Consider the following 23,337-nt stretch of genomic DNA (forward strand, 5'->3'; position numbering starts at 1 on the left):
ATGATCCGATGCCCTCACTTGCTTGAATAAATCTTTAAGTTTTTAAGGTGGTCTTCTCATTGTGTAGTTCAGTATATTATCTACATAATGCTCAATATTAATTGTTTTGTGCAATATTCTTCTCATCATGCAGTTGAATGTTGTTGTTAGGATGACTAACCCAAATGGTGCCCTCTAAAACTGGTAGCATCCACCTGTCACCATTGGAATCTGCAAATACTATTTTATGAGGCCGATCTTGGAAAAGAACTTGGCCCCATCCAGTTTCGTCAAGAACTGCTTTAGGTTACCCATAGGTTTGTACTCAAACTTTATCACGAGGTACATCTTCCAAAATATCTATGCAAAAGTAGTTTGAGCCATTCTCTTCCATATTATTGCCATTAGTAAACAATAGTTTAAATTTGAAGCATCAATGAATCCAGTTTCTAACATTGCTTCAGCTTCTTGTCTGATCTGGTCTCTCAATGCATAAGGCATCTAGAAGGGCTTCACTTTGACAGTATCCATGGTCATGATCTCGATCTTGTGTACCACAAGGTCTGTCTCACCTGGTATATCTGTCAAGGTATCTACATATTGGCAGAGATCTTTTAGCTCTTTCTTCAATTTTCCATTCAGTTCTTAAACTATTTTGATGTCTTTGTACATCTCACTTTCACCTAGCATTCTTAGGTTTTCATCTCTATAACAAACTCACTGCCTTCTAGTTATTCATCTATTACAGCCAGATTTCCAGCATACATGCGTGCCTCAATAGTTGAACCTGTTAGGTCTCCTTACCTCTCGAAGAACCTCTTTAGTAGGTTAGCATGGTAAACTTTCACCTTCTCGTACATTCTGTTGACCACTTCCTGCACTTCAAAAACTCCTTTCCATTGTAGGGCGAATTTGTTATTGTCTATGGGTGCCAAGACCTTCTGTCTGACCGTCAAACGTCAATTATTAGAGAAGTAGTTCGGCTTGTCTTGAGTAAGTTAGCAGGTTTCCTTGGTCTAACGTATACAGATATGTATTCTTCCTAGCTTCAAACTATTCTTCTCTTGCCCACAGTTTTCCATATATGTACTGGACATTTTGCTATTCTTTCATATAATAATTTGGAGGGTGAAAAGTCTGAACTTGCTTGTGTGACTGTCTAAGCAAATGATAATACTATCTGCAGGTATCTGTCCCACACATATGATCTATATTGGCACATTTTTTATCATTCTCTTTAAGACTATGTTGATTCTCACAAAGACCATTAATGGGTCCAGCATGGCCAGATGATTTAGGCACTGAGCTCGTAATATGAGGGTTGCATTTTTGAATCCTCGTAACACCAAACATGCTCACCCTTTCAGCTGTAAGGATGTTATAATGTGATGGTCAATCCCATCATTCGTTGGCAGAAGAGTTGCCAAAGAATTGTCAAGAGGTGGTGATGACTAGCTGCCTTCCCTCTATCTAGTGTTACACTGTTAAATTAGGGACGGCTAGTGCAGACAGCTGCAAGAACTTTGCGCGAAATTTAAAAACAAACAAACAAAGACCATTACATCTGTGGTTGTGTGGAGTGTAGTTAACTGCCTAGTAAAAATGCGTTTGCACACCTCTTGTGCCATTTATGAAGTAAATTGAGTCCCTTTTGAAAAGTATTCTCCGCAGAACACTTCCAGAAAATATTCTTCTACCTTCTCTGTCTCTATATTCGGCACTGCTCAGGTTTTTGGGTAACATGTTTCGAAATACCATTGCTCTTTTCAGGTATAGTTACTAGTAGTCCGATGATGTCTACAATTACTTTGATGAATGGCTTTTCTATGAGAAGCATCTGACCCAGTGGCACCTTGAACACCTTTCTCTACGCATTGTTCTTTGGCAGATGTTCCATGACTTGGAGAAGCTGGTCACATCTCTGATTATCACTGGCCAATGGAAGTTACTGGTGATTTTGTCTGATGTCTTCTTTACTCCTTGGTGTCCTCCCATAAGCAACTCCTGAGCCAACTTCATCACTTGAGTCTGTTATTTTGTTGATACTGTTGATCTGTTTCACTTACCCTGTTTTGATAGAACCAATACAGCACAGCCTTCCAGTTCTCTATTCTGTAGGTCCTTTCCCTTTGGTCTTGTGGTCGACTTTCTCCCGGACACTGTCCCAAAATTTTTGCAGTGAAGGGTATTTTATTTTGTGTTTCCTTCAGTTCTTGTATATTCGGACATTGCCTTTCTAGAGCTGCAGAGGCTTGACACCTTGCTTACGTTTCATTTCTTGAGCTTTTGTGGTTACTGCAGGCACCTCGTCAGCCTCATTTCTGTCTGGTTCCCCAAACTTCTACTTCCTGATATATTGATGATAATCAAGTCACAAATTTTGATGTCACGCATTTCCTCCTTCTGAGAGTACACAGAATGGGGTAGTCTTGGCCATCGCTTCTACACACCAGCATCGAGCCTCGACTATCGCCTAAGTCGCACATTTTTGGGGCAAATACACTCAGCTGTTTAGGTAAAAACTGGTTTTTGCTGGACGAGACTAAATCTGTGGATAACTCGACACGATTAGGAGGATCTGGAGCATGCCAAGTCGACCAAGTTTCCATACAAAAAGATTAACATACAACATATATTTACTAAAAGTTTGCACTAGACACTCTTCATGAAGCTCTCTAAGATGAAACACTTAGTTGGTTAGGCCTTGACCCCCACCTACATACTTCCACTTTAAGTCATTTGATATATCTCACCTTTGCATATTTTCAATGAAAATAAAGATAAACACTCTGGATCATTCCATAACAATGGTCTACCTTGAGACCTTTTGTATGAAGTCACAGATGAGTGCCTTCATACCAAAGGTCTCAAAGTAGACCATATATTATGGAATACCCACCTTTATTCTTGCTGTTGGAAACTTTCTCACTGTCCATTCAATCAGCACACACAGAAGTACTTTGCCATCTGGTGATCAGATACTAGACTGTTTCTCACTGCTGCATCCAGTGTCTCCTGGGACTTGTTCCAAATATAGCTTTCACCTATCGGCATTTTGTGATTTGTTGGTACCTCTTGATGTTTGTCAAATGTTCAAATTATTACTTTTACTGTTGACCCATTTGATACTTTCAGCTAGCCATCAATCATGTACTGTTTATTCATGGAGATAGCATTCCCTTTTTGTGGTGATTCCGACTAGCTCTCGTGATTTTTTTTCCTTGGGGCAGCATCACCCATGGTAACAGTTATTCTTTTCTTGTTTCTCGCCAGCTGCTTTATATTGACATTTCTCCAGTTTCTCGCAGGTGACAGATTTGCACTCACTCACAATGTGCTCCACTTTACACAGACCATAGCATGCATTCTAGTGTTTATTAATTTTTTGTTAACTTCGTTGGCATCCTGCTTCTGGTCAGCTCTCTACGGTTTAGACTTTAAATGATTATTTTTAACATGCTAGTTATACTTCTTCCATAGGCTTCCACTTACTTTTATACCAGTTTGATGATTTGTTCACGCCCTTTAGAGCAATCTCTTCCACACTTGACTATGTCTGTCCATCTTGTGAAGTATTGTCGTATGTGCCACAAACTGAAATACAGTTTATCCAATGTCTGGTTTGACTTCTTTAAACTTTCGACACCAATTTTATTCAGTAAGCTCATAGCATTTCATCAAGACCACTTATAACTTTTCGTAATTCTTGGAATCTTTTGCCGCCATGCCTGCGTATATTTGTAATATTTTTCTGTGAAAAGTGGGCCGAGACAGACCATCTTTGCCCCAGTTCTGACTTGGGGCAACTGGGGTTGGCTGGCTCTAACTCCATTGTCATTCTCGGTCATTAATATTTTTAATGGATGAACTGGGAAACTCAAAACTGCGCACTTTATTGTTATTCATTCCTGTATCTCCTTCTTTTCCTCTCAGTTTTCCACTTATTCTATCTCTCTCTTTCCAGTCTATCCTTTTGTTCTTTCACAATTCATATTCTTATTCTTTCTTCTCTGTTAATACTTTTCTCTCTCTAGATAATGTTGTTTTAGACCGTTATCTTCGAGCCCTAGTCAGTCATCCATCGCTATCCATTTATCAAAGTCAATTGACATGGTGTGTTGCATGTTTGCAATTTCTAAAATATTTTCGCCAGCATTACAACTGTGCATATATAGGTATATTTCTTCTATTTTTATTTACCATTGTAGAATTATGGCTGGATCATTAATATCAGGATTTTTTTTACATACGTTTGGGACAGATTCTTTCCAGCAGGCGTCTGTGACTTGTTGGCAATAAATGTCAACAGTAAACAAACGGTATCGTATCCCCGTCCATGCAAGTTTGTTCAATTACTTGAGAATTGAAATAATAAGACGGATTATTCTTCTCTACTCTGTTATTACAATACAATCTGTGATAATTTCACTTTCAAAACAAAAAACACACGACTATACGCTCTTTACAGCTAAAGTAAAAAACACACAGTCTAGATCTATCAAACTCTAGCTAACTTTATTTTGCTGCTCAGACTATATTTTACACGAATATTTATAGTCTGAACTGGACCTAAAACTTTCTACACATTACCTAATGTTATGAGGTAATAATATTCGATCAAAATAAAGAGAAAAATGAGAAGTTTTTCTAGTAGCATGGTTTAATAACACAAGCGTCAAATCACAACAGTGGAATTACCTAGTGTGTGATTCATACTCAGTTACGTAAACAAACCTGCGATAAATTATCATCTAAAATAATTAAATTTTACACTCTCATTAAACTGAAACAGTTGGGTATATCTAACAATGTTCACCGCTGGTATCAAGTCGCAAACCGTAGCACTATAAGCCCTCATTTTTATCACTCGGTCATCGAAGGACAGGTTGCTGGAAGAAAAAACGGAAATCAATGTTTTTCAAAATTATCCACAATATCATAGACAATAAGTTGTCAAAGTGCCCAGAAATTATAAAATCCATGAACATATACGTTGATTTGAAGATGGAAAAAAAACACTCCATGCCTAGCATGGCCAGGTCTTGAGGACACTTGACTTGCAATAGGAAGGTCATGGGTTTCAATTTCCGTTTCACCAAACGTACTCGCCCTTTCAGTCACTGGAGACGTTCTAATTTTAAGAGTTAATCCCACTATTTGTTCTTAAAAGAATAGCCCAAAAGTTGGTAACGGATGATGATGACTAGCTGCCTTTCCTCTAACGCAGATAGCCCTCGTATGGCTTTACGATAAGTTCACGTTACGTTTTATCAAAATAAAAACAGTCAAAGGAGCCAAAGTTTATTCAACCAAATATAATAGTTCGATTACTGTTTGCCCTTTTATGATTTTAGTGACGAAGGTGTAAAACGATTGTATGAGGGGCTTGAAACCTTAAAAGTGTAGAAAGTGTTGATATTATATTAAACAAATAATTCTAAAGTAAATATATAGTGTGGGAACACCCAGTCTAGAGCCAAGTGCATAAAATTTATCATGAAAGTAAAAATATCGATTCAATTTTAATTTAAACCATTTATGAATTAAGCTCTATTCCGTTTTCTTTTTCTTAATTTCGCGCAAAGCTACTCCAGGGCTAACTGCGCTAGCCGTCCCTAATTTAGCAGCGTAAAACTAGAGGAAAGGCAGCTAATCATCACCACCCTCAGCCAACTCTTGGGCTACTCTTTTACCAACCTAATAGTGGAATTGACCGTCACATTATAACGCCCCCACGGCTGAAAGGGCGAGCATGTTTGGTGCGATGGGATTCGAACCCGCGACCCTTGGATTACGAGTCGAACGCCTTAACCCACCTGGTCATGCCGGGCCATATTCTGTTATATCACCAACATTTTAAATAAAAACAAACATATTTAATCAACGGAGACTAAATTAAGAAATCAACAGTTTTAATGTCTATACATTTCATTTTATACTTTCAGAACATGGACTAATTTTGATTGGCTTACAATGGAATTTACCGACGTTTAGCTGGCTCAAATGCACTTTTATGCTATTTTATTGTTCAAGCCTAATTTAGCAAAATGTATTTATATGAATTAGCTATGAAATGTGAGGTTATTGGATAATAACTTCCCCGCCATGTTGGACGCGAAATATGCTAGTTTAAAATATAAACTCGTTCCAAGCTCATTCAAAGGAGTAAAAGAATAAGCCATGAAATACAAGTGGCGAAACGGATAAAATGTAGTGAATATTGAAAGAGTAGTTAACATAAGTATTTATTTCTTTAAAGCACTACTTACTATATTATCTATAAAAACTTCATCCTCTGAACTTGATATTTATGCGTGTAGGAAGGAAAAGCTAAAATCTAGGGAACAATAATGAACATGAACTTTTCCTTGACTTGAAGTATGTTCCACAAATGAAATATTTCGATATTCAGAAATCTATCGGAAAAGTTCTTTCTGTGTTAACAAGCAACATAATTTTGTAGACGTGCGCTTTCGATCTCGTAAACACAATTCAAATGGAAAATAAGTTAGTTCCACTCGAGTCTGTAAGCTAATGGGTTCGATTTCTTCAATTTTATATTACAGCAACAATATGATCTAAAAAAGAAAAAAAGCACTTGGATTTATAAAAGTTTGTCCTTCTTATCAAAATAATAACGAATTCAGAACTGAGGTACTTATCGTAGAAAATCTTCAATAATATTCGTTATCTGATCGAAACAGAACCTACTAAAAGCCGCAATGCTCTCGAAAGTTCCGACATTTGAATTAACATAAAACGCAAAATAACGCGTGTTGATGTGGGTATACTTCCGTTCATCTCGAGTTCTCTGTTGAATATGTGATGAATCATTTGAGTTTGAAATACGTGCTTGTCAATGTTATTTTCTACTATTCATGTTGAATAATAATTTCTATATTTTCTATAATTTCATGATTTCTATAAATGATATCAACACTAAATTTTACGAGATTTCTTTGCCTTAAAATAGCGTCAGAGTAAGTGAACATTCAGTAACTGTTTAAGTTGTCCTTCTAAATCATCAAATTTGGGAATAGTGTAATAATTACCATATGGCAATTCAGAGTCTCGAGTTCGAAACGTGGTTCTATAAATTACATTTACTTATTTCAGCCGTAAGAGCTTTGTAAATGTCAGAGGCGATCTTCTGTTAAAGAGTAGATAGATGGAAAGTTGGTTGTCGTTAGTATTTCTAAATGAGAAGCGATTATAGGTGGAGCTTAGAACTTCTCAATTGGCCATCTTTCCAGCATTACGTTTCAGTTTTCTGTATGCATGTTATACACCGTTCGAGTTGTGTCCTTTTAATGTGACGTTGTTGACGTATACAAAAGAAATGTGCAACCCTGTTTCCTTAAAAATTAAACTGGCTAAAATGCATTCAATAACATTTTTAACAGGCTACTCGACATGCCATATTTATGAAACCTGAAGACGATACGGCAGTGTGTTGGATACACTGATTTCAGATGAGTGGAATGTAGAATTTACAATTTATCCGTTCTGCTGTTTCCAAACTGAGACACTTCAAGTCAACAGTTTAACACACTGCTTCAAGTGATGCTGATAATATACCACTATGTATGTTTTACCATTGTCAAAACAGCTTAATACACTCGTTAAACTAGTGATGATAATATACACTACTACATAGCTTTCTGACGTGGATATCTGTTTTACAGATATCTGAGTTAAAAACCAACTTAACAAACAGTTGTTTGGTGAATAACAAGTTCCAGTGACAGACATTATGTTACACAGAACCGGTTCCTTTCCTTGAACTAAACTATTTCACGTGATCGAAGAAGTGAAAAAACTGTAGCTTACCAGCCTCTCATCTCACCCTTGACACTAGAGGTCTCTAGTAAATTTCGAAGAGAGATTTCGGATTTAAAACTATTTTGAACATAATAAAACCTATGGCAATCTTGATATTTATGTTATTCAGTGATTTAGAGAAAGAAAGTTATGGGACAAAAAAAAAAGGTTTTCATCGAGTGAAAACGACTGGCTGATGAATATCGTGAAAAGGTTTTCATCGAGTCAGAACGACTGGCTGATGAATATCGTGAAAAGGTTTGTTTTCATTGAGTCAAAACGACTGGCTGATGCATGTGGTGAAAAAGGTTTAATTGAGTCAGAACGACTGGCTGATGAATATGGTGACATTTCTAATGCTTATGCCTCTTTCTGTCATAATTTATTTTGTATTAAAACTTACATTGAGTCTTGAATAGCGACTTATAAAGTGCAACGTTAAGTGAGGTTAACCTGAACAATATTAATAAACTTTAGAGGTTATTGTCTTCGTAATTAAACCATTTAATGTGTATGTTTTCTTATAGCAAAACCACATCAGGCTCTCTGCTATGTCCACCGAGGGGAATTGAACCCTGCTTTTAGGGTTGTAAATCCGAACACTGGTGAACATGGGTAGCATTATATACATTATTTCCCTTATGATGGTAAAAATACATCTTTTTATAAGTTAAGTAACCTCGTTACACGAAGTGATTTTCATAATAGCTCCAATAGCATCTAATAATATCTGGCGAACTTATGAAATTCAGGTTAATTTGAAGTGAATATACTGAACTAACAATGCAAAATGATCGTTGTAAATGAAAAAAACAACAACACAACACAAACAATAAATTATGTCTCTTATACACACACACATACAATACATATTAAACATTTTAGCTGCTACTACTAATATGACTAATTTTAGAGAAAGAACAGAACTTATTTTAATTTCCTAAAGTGAACTTTATCTTGTTGCTCTTTTTAGTGCAGATAAGTTTAATCTAAATCATAGTAAAAAAGTTTATTGTTTAGTTTTCTTACCTAGATAAATTTAACCTAAATCATGGTAAATATTGTTTATTGTTTTCTTGCCTTAAGTGAGCTTGTTTTGACTCGTAGTAAATAATGTTTACTGTTTATTGTTTTCTCGCTTTAAGTTAGCTTGTTTTGATTCGTAGTAGATAATGTTTACTGTTTTTTACCTTAGCAAAGACGCCCAGCATGGACAGGTGGTTTAAAGCGTTCGGCTCGTAATTTGAGGGTCGAGGGTTCGAATCCCCGTCGCACCAAACATGCTTTCCCTTTCAGCCGTTGCGGCGTTATAATGTTACGATCAATCCCACTATTCGTTGGTAAAAGAGTAGCCCAAGAGTCGGCTGTGGGTGGTGATGACTAACTAACTGCCGCCCCTGATTTAGCACTTAACAATTAAAAAAACAAACAAACAAATCTTACCTTAGATGAATTTGGTATTGACTCAATTACTATTTATTGCAGTCGGTATAGTCAATGTATTCTGAGATTTAGTGAACATAGTTTATGAACAGATGAAAAGTTTTTAAAGTTACGAAAAATGCATGTTAACAAAATGTTTTAAAATATTTAATCATAATCTGATAACCGAATCTCAAATTATTTATTAGAGCCCTCAAAAACACCACTTGATCAATAACACAAGAACTTAAAGCTATTATCAGAAGAAACGTAGTAAGTGGCCCAAACTACTTGAAACAAACGGTGTTACTAAGGTTCTACGAACGAATGATATTAGTAGAGGCAGTGTTTCTATAAGCAGAATGTACTATCAGGCAAATAATTCAATAGAATAGTAGGCTTATTGTACGGTGTCTCAACATGTGATTATGTCATCAATGTTTAGAATTAATCATGTTCTAAAATGTTACAAGTAAAACCATTATTTTATCGAGACAACTACTGTAGTAAAGAGTGTCAGATTTGTCAGTTTTATGAAACATACTATCTTAATTTATTTGTTATTAATGCTAGGCAATTATTATAGCATTGCAAATAATTTTTAGAATTAGTTATTTTGGTGTTTCTATAAACGGATAGTGTTACTAAGGTTCTATAGGAGGACAGTGTTACTGAGGTTCTATAAGCAGGCACTGTTGTTAAAATTCTGCAGAATCAGATTTCAACTTTTCTCAACTTATGATAATAGTTGTTATTTATACATTTGACTTTATTACATGTGTTTAAAAGGTAAATAGTGCTACTAACATGTTTAGCATACCATTGAACAGATATTATCACACCTAATATTTCGTTTTTCATAAATGTAAAACGACACTATTGATATAGCCGGTTATGTTTTTCAGTATCGATTTAGTACACATTGAATGTTTCGTTTCTATACTTAATTTGCATGACATACTTTTTGCACTTCTTTACCTTTTAAATGTAAAACATATTGTTAATTCATTTCTGTAATTAATATGGTGTATATTATCTTTAATCCTGAAAAGGACATTTATTTACATCTCTAAATAGTATGCAATAATTTCATGTTCAGCTTTATAAGACTATTTGTTTTACTAAAGTAGATAGATGTAGATTGTTATTTATAACCGTTACTAATCTTACAATTCTATAGGTATTTTCATAATTTTTTGTCCAGAGCTTGTTTCTTGCTGCTTTGGAACTTCATACATGCAGAGTCGATTATTAATATTCTCAACATTTAGAAAAAACAAATATTTAATACAGACAGGCCACTTTTCTAATCCCATTACTAAGCCATCTCACCTGATGGTATAGAGAAGTGGACTCATTTTCCTAAGACTACAACTTCAATCAGCGTATATAATTTTTTGAACTTCTAGGCCACCAATGACAAGCTCTATAAACCTTTCGATTTTAGGAAATACAAAAGGTTATTGTCAGAAGAGGTCGCTACGTGGCAAAAACCTGTAGCTTTGCTGTCATGTAAAACGAGCAATTTCGTCATATGAGTTCACTTTGCACGACGTAACTTTTATTAATCTAACATAAACAGAAAATTAACACCAAAACATAACCAGTAATCTCCTACCAATCAACTTCGCCTTCAGTAATCCTATTATGCAGCACTAGCAATTTAATCCATAGAAATACAGTAGTTACTTACCAGTTGGAAAACAAGACAAACTGATAAACAAGTTATACATTATGATTCAATAAAAAGTAAATGAATAATTAGTAAGGCTATAAAGTAACAGAGATATTTTTAATTTCCTCTTGGACATTTTGAATTTTAGCGAGGTTCCTTCTGACACGAGTTTCAACCACGTTGTCTTTACACGTCTTAACTCCGAAAATAGTCACATGAGCCACGTAGTTTTTAACATCTGTTCGAACATACAGCTTCATTAACTCCCAATACATTTAAATAACTCTTGTATACCTTAAGTTATCTTAACTTTATGAATTTCTTTAACTCTAAATACAATCTTCTTCATTAGTTATATCATACTTAGTAACTAACATGTGTTGAAGTTATCATATACATTAATTTATTATACATTTGTGTAAGCGTTAAACACGTACTTCTTAACACGTTCAGAATAGTATGTTAAAGGGTATGATATTAATACTTTTGTTAAACAAAATAACAGTTTTTATATTTTGGATGTGTTCTTAGCATCTGCCAGCTTTATCAATTTCATATATGTATACACACTAGCGTTTCACTTGTATATTAATAATGAACGTTATGGCACAATATAGTGAATCGTTACCTTCAAAAAAGATAATAGTAAAATATTTATTTAATATCAGTGGAAGAGCGACGTTTCCCTTAATACAATGGAGTTAAGACAATTTTTCAGCCATGAATATTCAGTCAGAGATAATATAATATACCAGTACGTACTGTACTTGCATACGTTCAGCAAGAAACACTAAGTAGGCCTAATGAAAGTAATTTATAACGTTCAAGCACACAATACTCTACTTGCATATGAAAATCTAAATTACATTATCTATTGAAAACAGAGTAGAAAACAAAACAAAACTCTGAGACCTCGTTAGGATTCTAATAAATCAAAATGTAAATAAATCTAGGAACTGAATTTCAGATACGTTGCCTACAAGTAAAAAAGGAAAATGGCTTATTATATTAATCCTTTAAAACAATTAAAACAAGATAGTACTGAAGGCATTTGCATCATTCATACATAATGGCACAGACACACAGTGTAATAGAATGTTAACAGACAAAAATAGTGTAAATTAAGCTCAGTTGTGATTGAATAGTTATGTATATATATATATATTGCTATATGTTAATTCTTGCTTGTACTGTTATGTAGAGGTGACACAACTGCCATCCCTACTGTCTTGTTTGCACTGTTATTGAAGGATTGTTATTAGGCATCTCTATATTTACTTTCTTTTTTTTTGCAAAGTTTTTATTTACTGGTTTGCTTCTTATTTAATACAAAGTTTCAACAGACATAGGAAGGTTGTATCTGTCGATAAAAAAAATGAATTAACTGTGAATTAAGCCAGATTTCTAGAGAGAAAAAAAACAGAATAAAAATGATATAAAATCAAAGAAAAAATTCAGTCAGATATGTTGTTGGGAAACTAAGTATATTTTTCTCTAACATCCGTTGAAACAAAAGACGCAGCTGCTTGAGAGCTTGTAAACTATGTTTCTGGAAATATGCATTTATGTACTTAAAGCACGACCTATTTACAAGTCTACTGAATACGATTTGTAGTTTCACTTCCATAATATTCCTACCAGTTAGACCGTGCTAGCACTTTGTATTTATGGCAAAGGTACTAAGGTTATCTTCCGCTATTTCTAATGTTGAGAAACTGACAAGGCGAAAGTCAACAAATCAATAATACCATACCTCCCGCCACCTAAGTTAAGGAATTGTTTATCACGCTTATAACGCACCAGAAATTTATAATGCATAAAATATTTTCTGGCGTTGCACGAATTATTTATGTCTATTTTAGTAAAAATAAAACAAAACTAAATCATTGAATGTTATATAGAACATCATATATCTAAGCCTATTTCTATAGTTGGGCTTCAGGTGTTTAAAACAAATACTGTAAAAGTATACTAGTATTACTTCATCACACTTCGAATCACACATAATTAGTTATCTAATACTTAATTTTTTTGCTCTTTGTTTTGATCCAGTCTTGATACAAACATTGAGGAATTGAATTTAATGTGATAACTACAGTAAAGCGTGAGAGAAAATGATACAGTAATCATACACAAAACACCTCATCTTCACGCAAACAAGAAAATGCGTGTTAGGACAACTGCAGAATCATACGTTGTTTTGTTTATACGCCTCCTAGTGGAACTTATTGTTTGGAGTTAGTTATTTCTTTGTTTCCACCACTCTGATTTCTAGCGTGTCATCACTAAACATCGCCCTATATCTCAAAATTAGATTTCTGCCCACTAGGGATTTCATGTGTTAGCTATTCTTTTGTGTTTAAATTCTTGAATTCTTTTGTATCGGTTATTTGACGTTCTGTTTTCTTTTTAAGAAGCAAAACAAAAGATAATAGCTATAGAAGTATTACGATTGATATTTTAAAAACAAATAGAACTGAACATTTACACAGATATATTTCTATACAAAATGTAACTGGCTTTTTAAAACCTAAACACACATACATAAAAAGGTAACTCCTATGGATACTAGAAATGTTTCTAACTGAATGGTACTCGTATCTGGTATTTAAGGCAAAGGTGCTAACGCTATCATTCAATGTCTTCAATTTTTAGCAAATGATCAGATGAAAGAGAAGTAGTCAGTGGCAAACTTCCAATCGCCAACTACGCTAAGGTATTGACTTTCACACTTATAACGCAGCAGTTTAAATTGTAGGGAATGCTTAATGTTATCACATGAAACAGAGTCCAGTCTATCAGCTTCAAAATTCATAGTATCACTCCAGAACCAACACACGCCCTTCAGGCTGAAACTTTCAGAGAAAGAAGAAACGTAACTATCACAATAATCTAATTAAAAGAGGGCTTTAACAATAACTTCTAACCATAAAGGTAATCTTATATAAAACAAAGATAAGGCAAAATACGAGGTTAATATATATATATATATTATTTAAACCAATTCGAATTGTTTGAAGTCAAACACACGAAACTTTTTGTTACATTTTCAATCAATGTGGACAAAGAAAATTAAACCATTGTATATCTAAATAAAAGAAGCTTGATTGATATAAACTTTTAAGCATGGCGACTTGCATTTATACATGAGCAAACACAAGAAATGATCACAAAACACTTCTATCACCTGATATACTTTAAGGTTAAGTTTATTCCTTCAAGCAGAACAGGGAAAATTAAAATAGGGATTCACTCACGCATTTAATTAAAGAAGTTTTGGCGGAAAGTAACGATACGATTAAGGATTTTTTTCTTTCTTTAATAATTATAAGGTTCTGAGTTTTACACAAAAAGACGTAGCACAAATAATTTTGTTTCAGTTAATCAAAAAATACCTTTCAACTCTTCAGTCATACAAGAATAATAACTGGCCAATTCACAGTTCTAGCACAAATTAATCTACACTACCACTATTTGAATGTTCTAGCTCAATAAATATACACATATTTTGTTCTGTAACAAAATTAAAAGACCATCTGCGACTTAGTGTTTAACGTACCACTAGGTGGATTTGGATGTCTAAGGTTCGTTTCCTTCTGTGTGCGCTTGTTATATATATATATATAAAGCACTCCTATTATTCTTTTCAAGGAGCATTATGAGAGCTTTTGACTTTCAACTGGGTAGTATTAGTAGTGGCCATAACTTTCTACTGGTCAGTAGCTTAATATTAGGAGTGGCTATACCTGACTTTCTTCTGGTCTGTAGTTCAATATTAGAGATGGCTATACCTGGCTTTTTAATGGTTAGTAGTTCACCATTAAGGGAAGCTATACCTGCCTTTCTTCTAGTCAGTAGTTCAATATTAGACTCGGCTATATTTGAACCACAGATGCTTGTAAGCTATCCATTTATCCCACGAAATGCATAATACACAACATAATTTCTTAATTTCTTCACAATAATATCCTTATCACTAACTCTAACTACAAGTATTTTTAACTAAACTAAACAGTGGTTTTATTAATTCTGTGGGCCCGGCATGGCCAAGCGTGTTAAGGCGTGCGATTCCCCGTCGCGCCAAACATGCTCGCTCTTTCAGCCTTAGGGGCGTTATAATGTGACGGTCAATCCAACTATTCGTTGGTAAAAGAGTAGCCCAAGAGTTGGCGGTGGGTGGTGATGACTAGCTGCCTTCCCTCTAGTCTTACACTGCTAAATTAGGGACGGCTAGCACAGATATCCCTCGAGTAGCTTTGTGCGAAATTCAAAAAACAAACAAAACAATTAATTCTGTGACGTTGGACATTTGTTTTTGTCAGTGTAGTACTGATAATCAAATTCTTTATTATTTACACCTTGTAGAATAAGCCAATTATTAGCTCGTTTTCTGTTGAAGTACAGAAACGCCTGGTTTCAACATTTATTCTTTTTGTAAAATTCGGTATTGTGATCCACCAAATTGGCACAGTGTAAATGACATCACTTGTAGCTTTACGCTAAAACACACAAAGATACAGATCTTAACAGATTTTTCAAAAGCAATTTAATGTTTCAGAATTATAACCAAAATACAAAACTAGAAAAGACTATGTTTGTTTACCAAGTTATTTGTTAAAATTCACTCCGACAATAACAAAAACAGATATAAATTAGCCTTATTTTTCCAAACTCACAGTTTGTTTGTTTGCTTTTGAATTCTGTGTAAAGCTCTATGAGGGTTATCTGTGCTAATTGTCCCTACATGTAGCAGTGTAAACCCCCCCCGCCCCGCCAACTCTTCGGCTACTCTTTTATCATCGATTAGTGGGTTTCACCGTCACATTATAACGCCACCCACGGTTGAAAGAGCGAGTATATTTCGTAGAACGGAGATTCGAACCCGCGACTTTCAGATTATTAGTTGTACTCTATCACTATCTAGCCATGACAGGCCATCCGAAAGCGACAAAAAGTAAACCATCATTAAACATCACTTTCCAAATACTGGGTTGCGAGAGTCTCCACAAAGGTCACCAGAGGAAAAGGGGTCACGGAGGTACGAAATTATAACATTTATTTTAAATTCGTACATATACTAGAAACCCTCTGACGGTTACAGGCCCGGCATGACCAGTTGTTTAGGGAGCTAGACAGTAAACTGAGGGTCGTAGGTTCGAATCCTCATCACACCAACCATGCTGACCCTTATAGTCGTGAGGGTCAAGCCCACTATTCGTTGGTAAAAGAGTAACTCAAGAATTGGCGGTGTGTAGTGATGACTAGCTGCCTTTCTTCTTGCCTTACACTGTTAAATTAGCGAAGGCTAGCGCAGTACTCCTCGTGTAGTTTTATGCGAAAATTCAAAACCAAGAACTGACGCTTACGTCATTTTTACTTCTTTTATGTAATTACGATAGAAGTGGAGGAGGGAGCAAGTTGATGTTTGGCAAAGTTCGTTCTAAGTAAAAGTTTTGATAATCGCGGTTTATCCTAAAGAGAAGTCTATATTTCATCAACTCTTTTAGAATGTTAAGTAATATAAATCCTTTTAATAACTCTGCAATCCATACCTCATTAGTCATATTTGCTTGTAAGAATATTAAATCTTGAAAGACTATTTAATTCTTGGTTATACGTTTTAATACATTAAACTGCCAGCTTTTCCTCGTTTGCATTTAAAAATGTTTCTTTTTAATTTTTCTTCCAGGAATTTAGATGGTATGAAACATGACAGAGAGAAACAGAAGAAATTCACTGATCAGTATGATGACAGTGTTCTAACAGTATTGATTGTTCCATGTCTCTATCCAATTCCCTCTACTATAATTACCCAGCAAACACTTTATAACGAAGTGTATTGAACTCTTCCTACGTAAGCATAGTACACGCCTCATTTCCTCTCAGTAGCTGAATCTCAAGATACGGCCGTTATAAAGAATTTTTAACCTCATTTCCTGGATTGAAAGAAAACAAAAATGCCACATTTTAGAAATCAAAACGTGCGATTATTTGTAAGTTAGCACGAAATTCCATCCAGGCAAATTACTTAGAGCCAAATTACAGCCAAACGAACTAACAATGCCAAATTATCGCTAGAAAAACTATTTATAGCTAAATTTCACTAATAGAAACTGCTTAGAGCTAAGTTATAAGTAAAGAAACTTCTTTGAACAAAATTAAATCATACAATCTACGTAGAGTCAATTTCAAACCGAGGTAAACAACTCAGAGTAAAATTCTACTCAGGTCCAAATTTCATATACACAAATTATTAGAGTATAATTTTGCCCAGATAAACTACGCAGGGCCAAAATTCATCTAGAAAAATACTTGGAGCCAAATTCCATTCAGATGAAATAAGTAGAGCCAAATTCCATCTAGACAACGTACTTAGATCAATATTACACCAATATAAACTACATAGAGTCATATCCCATCTAGACAAACGAGTTAGGGTGAAAATCCACCTAGATAAACTACGCATAGCAAAATTCCATCTAGAGAAACTACTTCGAACAAAATTCCTCCCAAATAAACTAAATAAAGCCAAATTCCACTTAAACAAACTGTTTAGAGGCAAATTCCCACTAGACAAAGTTCTTAGAGCCAAATTAACCTGGACAAACTACTTAGTGCCAGATTCTAACTATACAAGCTACTTAGAGCTAACATCAATCTACACTCTTTCCTTATGTCAAAATTCCACTAATACAAACTACATAGAGTCAAATCGCATATAAATCAGTTAGTCAGCGTAATAATTCACCTAGATAATAAACTATGTATAGCCAAATTTCATCTAGAGAAATTATTTAAAGCAACATTTCCCTCACACAAAATGCATAGAAACACATTTCACAAAGATTAAATACTTCGAGTCAAATTCCTCTACTCAAGTTAATTTCACCCAAATTGCACTCACACGATATATTTGCAGCCAAATTTAGTCCAATAAATTTACAAACGAACGTATAGAAAGCTTACACTTGCTTCTTACCTCCATAGTGAGCTAAATGCGCTTTTTCCACCGCAGCAAATTAAACTTCGAAATTAAGCGTTATAATCCTTCGCTCACTGCTGAACTACTATGTGTGAGGGTAGGTGGGTAGAAAGATACGTATGAGAAGTTTTAATATATTGAAACCTTCTATGCGGCAAGAAGAAACAAAGAACACGGCGTTGCTGGCCTATTGCTTTTCCAACCAGCTGTTCTATTTGGTTAACATTTTGTGCGAAACACTTGCAAGCTTAATTCATGTCTTCTATTTGCTCCTTTGATCGAAATGTTCTGTGGAAAATTATGAAAACATGTGAAAACCTATCAACTACTTATTGAAACACTTGGGTAATTAAACTTGGGAAGTTGTACGCGAGTTTCAGATTTAATTTCCTCTGGGTTTTAAAGTTTATAAAAGCGACAACATGTATAGTAGGAGAGTATCAACAATCATTAAACTTGAAAAACATACTCTCAACTTTTTAACATTTCATCTTGAGAATATCATTACTAATTGCTTCGGGTATTGTGCTATAATTTCACAGTACAGGTACTTTACGTTCTTTGTTGTGGTAATGCATGGCTAGAGTTATGTGTCACTGACATTTTTACACAAATCATTGAACTTCGCAGATACAATAAGTATAAGAAAAAAGCAAAATTTCAAGGTTCGTTAGGTCATAGGTTATAAATATGTGTAAATAACCCTACATAATAATAGAAAAGATAGGATATTAAGTTTACAGTGAAGCACAAAAATGACTCCAAGTACAGAACAGTCGAGAAGGCGAGCTGTGTATAAGACTCTTGATATGAAAGAAGAAAAGGATAGAGAACCGGCAATGTAAAAATAACAAAGGTGACTTCTGTACAAGGAAAGAAAGGACAATCTACCATCAAGATATCAAAGAAGGGCAACTTTGTATCAGGATAAAACAAAATAAAAGAGAAATTTCTGGAAGACGAGGGGCACTGTTTGCATTTGAGAGCGAAGACACTAGAATTTATTATAAGGTCAGTGAACCTAACAGATTGTCATATGTTTTTTCCAGTTTCCTTACTGTGGCTATTTGGTTTATATACTTTCTCTTCACACTATCAACCTACGTATTTTTATTCTCTTCATTTTGGTAAAAAGAATGTATATTAAATTCTGAAGTAAAACCCTTTTACATAAGTTTTTTTTTTATTCTCCTGAACGAAACGTACACAACGAATTAACTGGTTAAGTCGGAGGCCTCTGGAACTGAAGGAAAACTGTCTCCAGGAGAGGTAACCAGTTGGTACCACCCGCCTCCTGAAGCAGCAACTCTTAACGGAATAGTGTGATACATTTCAACTCGTATACACATGCATAGTTAAAAGAGTGACGTGTTTGATAGCTCCACGTTTCGAACCCCAGATCGGATCTACAGCCTTGTATGTACGCTAAATTATTGGGCCACCCCCGGATCCTTTTCGCTCTGTAAGTGCGGGTATTAAGCTACATAAAATGCTTGAAGTGAATTTTAACAAAATATTTATTTTTGTTGGTATTTCACCCTCGTAACAAACCAGGAAATATAATACCAAGAAGTTTCTCAACAGAAACTGACAGAAGCATTTTACCTCTTGTTAAAATGTCTTCTGACCCTCTTTCGTAGCTAGTAGAACTATGAAGAGCACTTAAATGTAATATTTCCATGAAATATATAATTTACGTGAGTTATTTTCGGTAAATCACGATACTCTGATGATAAGGAAATGAGATGAAACTTAAATGAATTGAAACTGGTGTGCCTAAATTCCACATATAAACAAAATAAAAGTCCCACTCGTATTCAGCGTAATGAACTGTCTGTAAACGTTCCTCTGTCCATATTCAACAGCTAATACACACTTCTTTTGCTTGAGAGCTCGCATCATTGGATTTCTTTAAGGTCAAGTGAGGTGTTTGGTTGTTTTTGAATTTTGCGCAAAACTAAACAAGGCCTATCTTCGCTAGCCGTCCCTAATTTAGCAGTGTAAGGCTAAAGAAAAGGCAACTAGTCATTACTATCCACCGCCAACTCTTGGGCTATTCTTTTACCATCGAATAGTGGCATTGACCGTCACACTATAATGCCTCCACGAGCCGAAAGGGCAACCATATTTGATGTGACGGAGATTCGAACCCGTGACCCACAGATTACGAGTTGAGCGCCCTAACCACCTGGAACAGCATGAGGCAATGATATAATGAACATAATTCGTTTGAACTGTTATAACTGGCGTACGATGAAGTTGCAAATAGGGGTGCTTGTCTAAGGAAGCATATTTACAACAAAAAACTGAAAATATAATGAACTACTAAAAGTAGCTTCTGCGCTGTAAAAGGCAGCTTAATATAGTGAGGAGCATGTCCCCAGAAAATTAATATAATAATATCACTTACAGTTGCTATGTAAAGAAATATGTAAAAGTAGGGATGATAGAGCACCCCCTGTTGTGACATCTTTGATTACTATACACCTTTCTTCTTGAAAATAACCAACAAATCCTAAGTTACTGTGTAAAGAATGTAGTGTTAAATTATTTAACTAACCTTGTTTATACTTAATCTTTGAGAGAGTCATAGAAATGTACTGCAAAGCATTCCAAAGATATTTTGCCCCTAGAACTATAGATGGAATAGTTCTATTTGATGTTCTGTGCGTGTGTACGTTTAATACGTGCTTTTATTTAGTATGTATTTAAGTGTGTGTGTGTATGTTTTTCTTATAACAAAACCGTATTAGGCTATCTGCTGAGGGTAATTATAATCGAAGTGTATTTATGTATTGAAGTATCACCCTTATGTTCAAACCTTTATATAACTGATGCACACCAATAAAATATTGAACATTTTCACTTTAGAAGTGATTTAAAATTTCTCATATGATTATTGAATTGAGATAATTAATTCTAACAGAAAGATACTAAATTTAAAAATAATTTCTTTGTTATATTTCACATTTTATTTCTGCAGTTGTCCATTAAGAAAATTAAAATTACACAAGAAATGCATTGTTTTTCTTTTTGCAGTTAATACAACTGAATAAATATAACTGAATTTATGTTGAGCTAGTCTAAATGAGATTAGTGCAGAATACAAATAAATTTTAAGGTTTTTTGTTTTTGTCTAAAGACAGGAAACTCTCAATGCTAAGAGCTATAGACCGAATCGTGCTCAAATAACCTTGGAGAGAAACCATGATCACGTGACAAGAAAGAAGCAAAGCAACAGAAAAGTGCTATAAAAATATCTCGTTACAGTGAAGGGAAATTGATCTAAAAGCCTGAGATACTAAACGTCAACTGATACACTACATGGAAACACAATAAAAACAATCACTGGAATTTTTTTGAACATTTAATATAAATGTTGATTTCTAAGAGCAGGCTTAATGGGTATATAACAAAACACACAATGCCTAATTTATTTGGAAACTAATACAAAGAATGTACCACACACAGAGATAAATGAACCATAAAATATTGTGATTTCATTTACATTTCTTAGAAATGTAATAGGTTTCGTGACATTTGTGCCCAATTTCTAGGTTACATTAAGAAGAGATATAGATTCACTTTTAGATTATATTAAGGAGAGAATAAATGCAGCTTCAACTTTAGGTTACGTTAAGGAGAGAATAAATAGAGATTAATTTATAAATATTTTCCCCTCAGTGGCAAATCCGTAAGTTTATGTACTTATAACACTAAAAACCAGGTTTTTGATATCTTGTATCTGGCTTTCTAGCTTTTTGCTTAACTACGAAGAAGCAAGCCTTTGTGAATTTGTGCTTATGTAATAAAATAGTATACTGGTATTGGAAAGCTAGCTTTAGGGCAACTTCTTTTTTAATTTATCTCACTTATTTCGGTAAATACGTCTTCCACAGACTTAATAGATTGTAGGTCGTTGTTATTTTTTTAACTTCACAAGGATGTGGTACGTGACGAACAAAAGAACAGTTGTGACTCTTTATTTTCTAATTTGTAACAACAACCTGATTGAATTAAAGTGACTTTTGTAAGGCTTTACTTACCCGACAAGACCTTTCTTTAAACTATTCCTCCTTCACCTACAAACGTAATGTTGAAACAACATCGAGCACAAGCACCAGTGCGCATTTGTTATTAGTAAAAAAGGGAAAACAGGCCTAGAATGAGGTCAACTTTACTGTGGTTGATACTTGTTTGTTTGATTTTGAATTCCGCGCAAAGCCACACGAGAGCTATCTGCGCTAGTCATCCCTAATTTAGCAGTGTAAGACTAGAGGGAAGACAGCTAATCATCACCAACCACTGCCAACTATTGGCCTACTCTTTTAACAATGAATAGTGGGATTGACCGTCACATTATAACGTCCACACAGCTGAAAGGGCGAGCATGTTTGGTCGCGACGGGGTTTCGAACCCGCGACCCTCAGATTGCGAGACTAACACCTTAACCACCTACCCATGTGTGATACCTCCTCGATATTTATACATATTTCGTTTGTTTTTTTAAATTAACATCATTTTTCATCCTTCGCTGCTTTTACTTTCAAACTATATAAATCTAAGTTTAATATTCAACTTGCATCTACTTTCACAATTCATCCAAGTTTCCGTGTAAGTGTCGTTCGAACTACTGAAAGGATGTTTGATTCAATTTAAGGTCTTGAGATCTGTATTTCAACAATATTTTACTAAACACATCTACTTTTTCTGATTTCAGAACACTACTGTTCACAACGTCATGGTCATAGTTGCATTCAATGTAGTACATCAAACAACATAGTTATTCTTCATATTGTTTACTTATACGTCCAGAGAAAAACAATGGAACATTTAAATTGGACCTTCTGCTGGAATAAAGATCTGAATTTTACTGTTGTAAGCCCTTTAGCTTACTGCTACCACTAGGGGCGGGGAGGAGCGAACTGACTTTATCTCTAAGTAGCATTTCTGAAAGTAACGAAATGGGATACAAATAAGTTACAAACAAGTTCCAACTGAGAAGTGCTTATTTCATTAAATAATACAATAATCTTTGTTTTGCTACCTTACACGAAAGTGTTTGAGGCATTTGTTAACGACCCGGCACGGCCAGCTGGTAAAAGCCCTCAACTCGTTATCCGAGGGTTTCCGGTTCGAATCCCCGTCACACCAAACATGCTCGTCCTTTCAGCAGTGAGGGCGTTATAATGGGACGGTTAATCCCATTATTCGTTACTAAAAAGGTAGCCTAAGAGTTGGCAGAGGGTGGTGATGATTAGTTACCTTCCCTCTAGTATTACATTGTTAAATTAGGGACGGCTAGCGCAGATAACCCTCGTGTGGCTTTGCGCGAAACTGTAAAACAAACAATCATTTCTTAACGCCCTCTAGTGATGTTACTCCAAAAATATGATAAAGCATAATTTATATGAGCGTTCAGCCACCGTATTTGCCCTTCTTTTAATGCTTCTCTCAT

General features: G+C 34.8%; 2 long non-coding RNA genes across 6 annotated transcripts in view; both read right to left on the bottom strand.

Moving 5' to 3' along the window:
• Positions 1–23,337, bottom strand: part of LOC143255576 (uncharacterized) — a 188,677-nt gene that overhangs the window by 15,341 nt on the left and 149,999 nt on the right. The gene's annotated exons all lie outside the window — the stretch shown is intronic.
• Positions 4,476–22,057, bottom strand: LOC143255577 (uncharacterized). Of its 2 annotated transcripts, none has more exons than XR_013030727.1 (2): positions 21,926–22,057; positions 4,476–4,868 (listed from the first exon to the last, which is right to left on the bottom strand). It is a non-coding gene; the product is annotated as an uncharacterized LOC143255577 (long non-coding RNA). The 2 variants fall into 2 exon arrangements; XR_013030726.1 differs by lacking the exon at positions 21,926–22,057 and adding an exon at positions 17,877–18,357.

This window comes from Tachypleus tridentatus, chromosome 7 (genome assembly GCF_004210375.1).
Source record: "Tachypleus tridentatus isolate NWPU-2018 chromosome 7, ASM421037v1, whole genome shotgun sequence".
Taxonomy (NCBI): domain Eukaryota; kingdom Metazoa; phylum Arthropoda; class Merostomata; order Xiphosura; family Limulidae; genus Tachypleus; species Tachypleus tridentatus.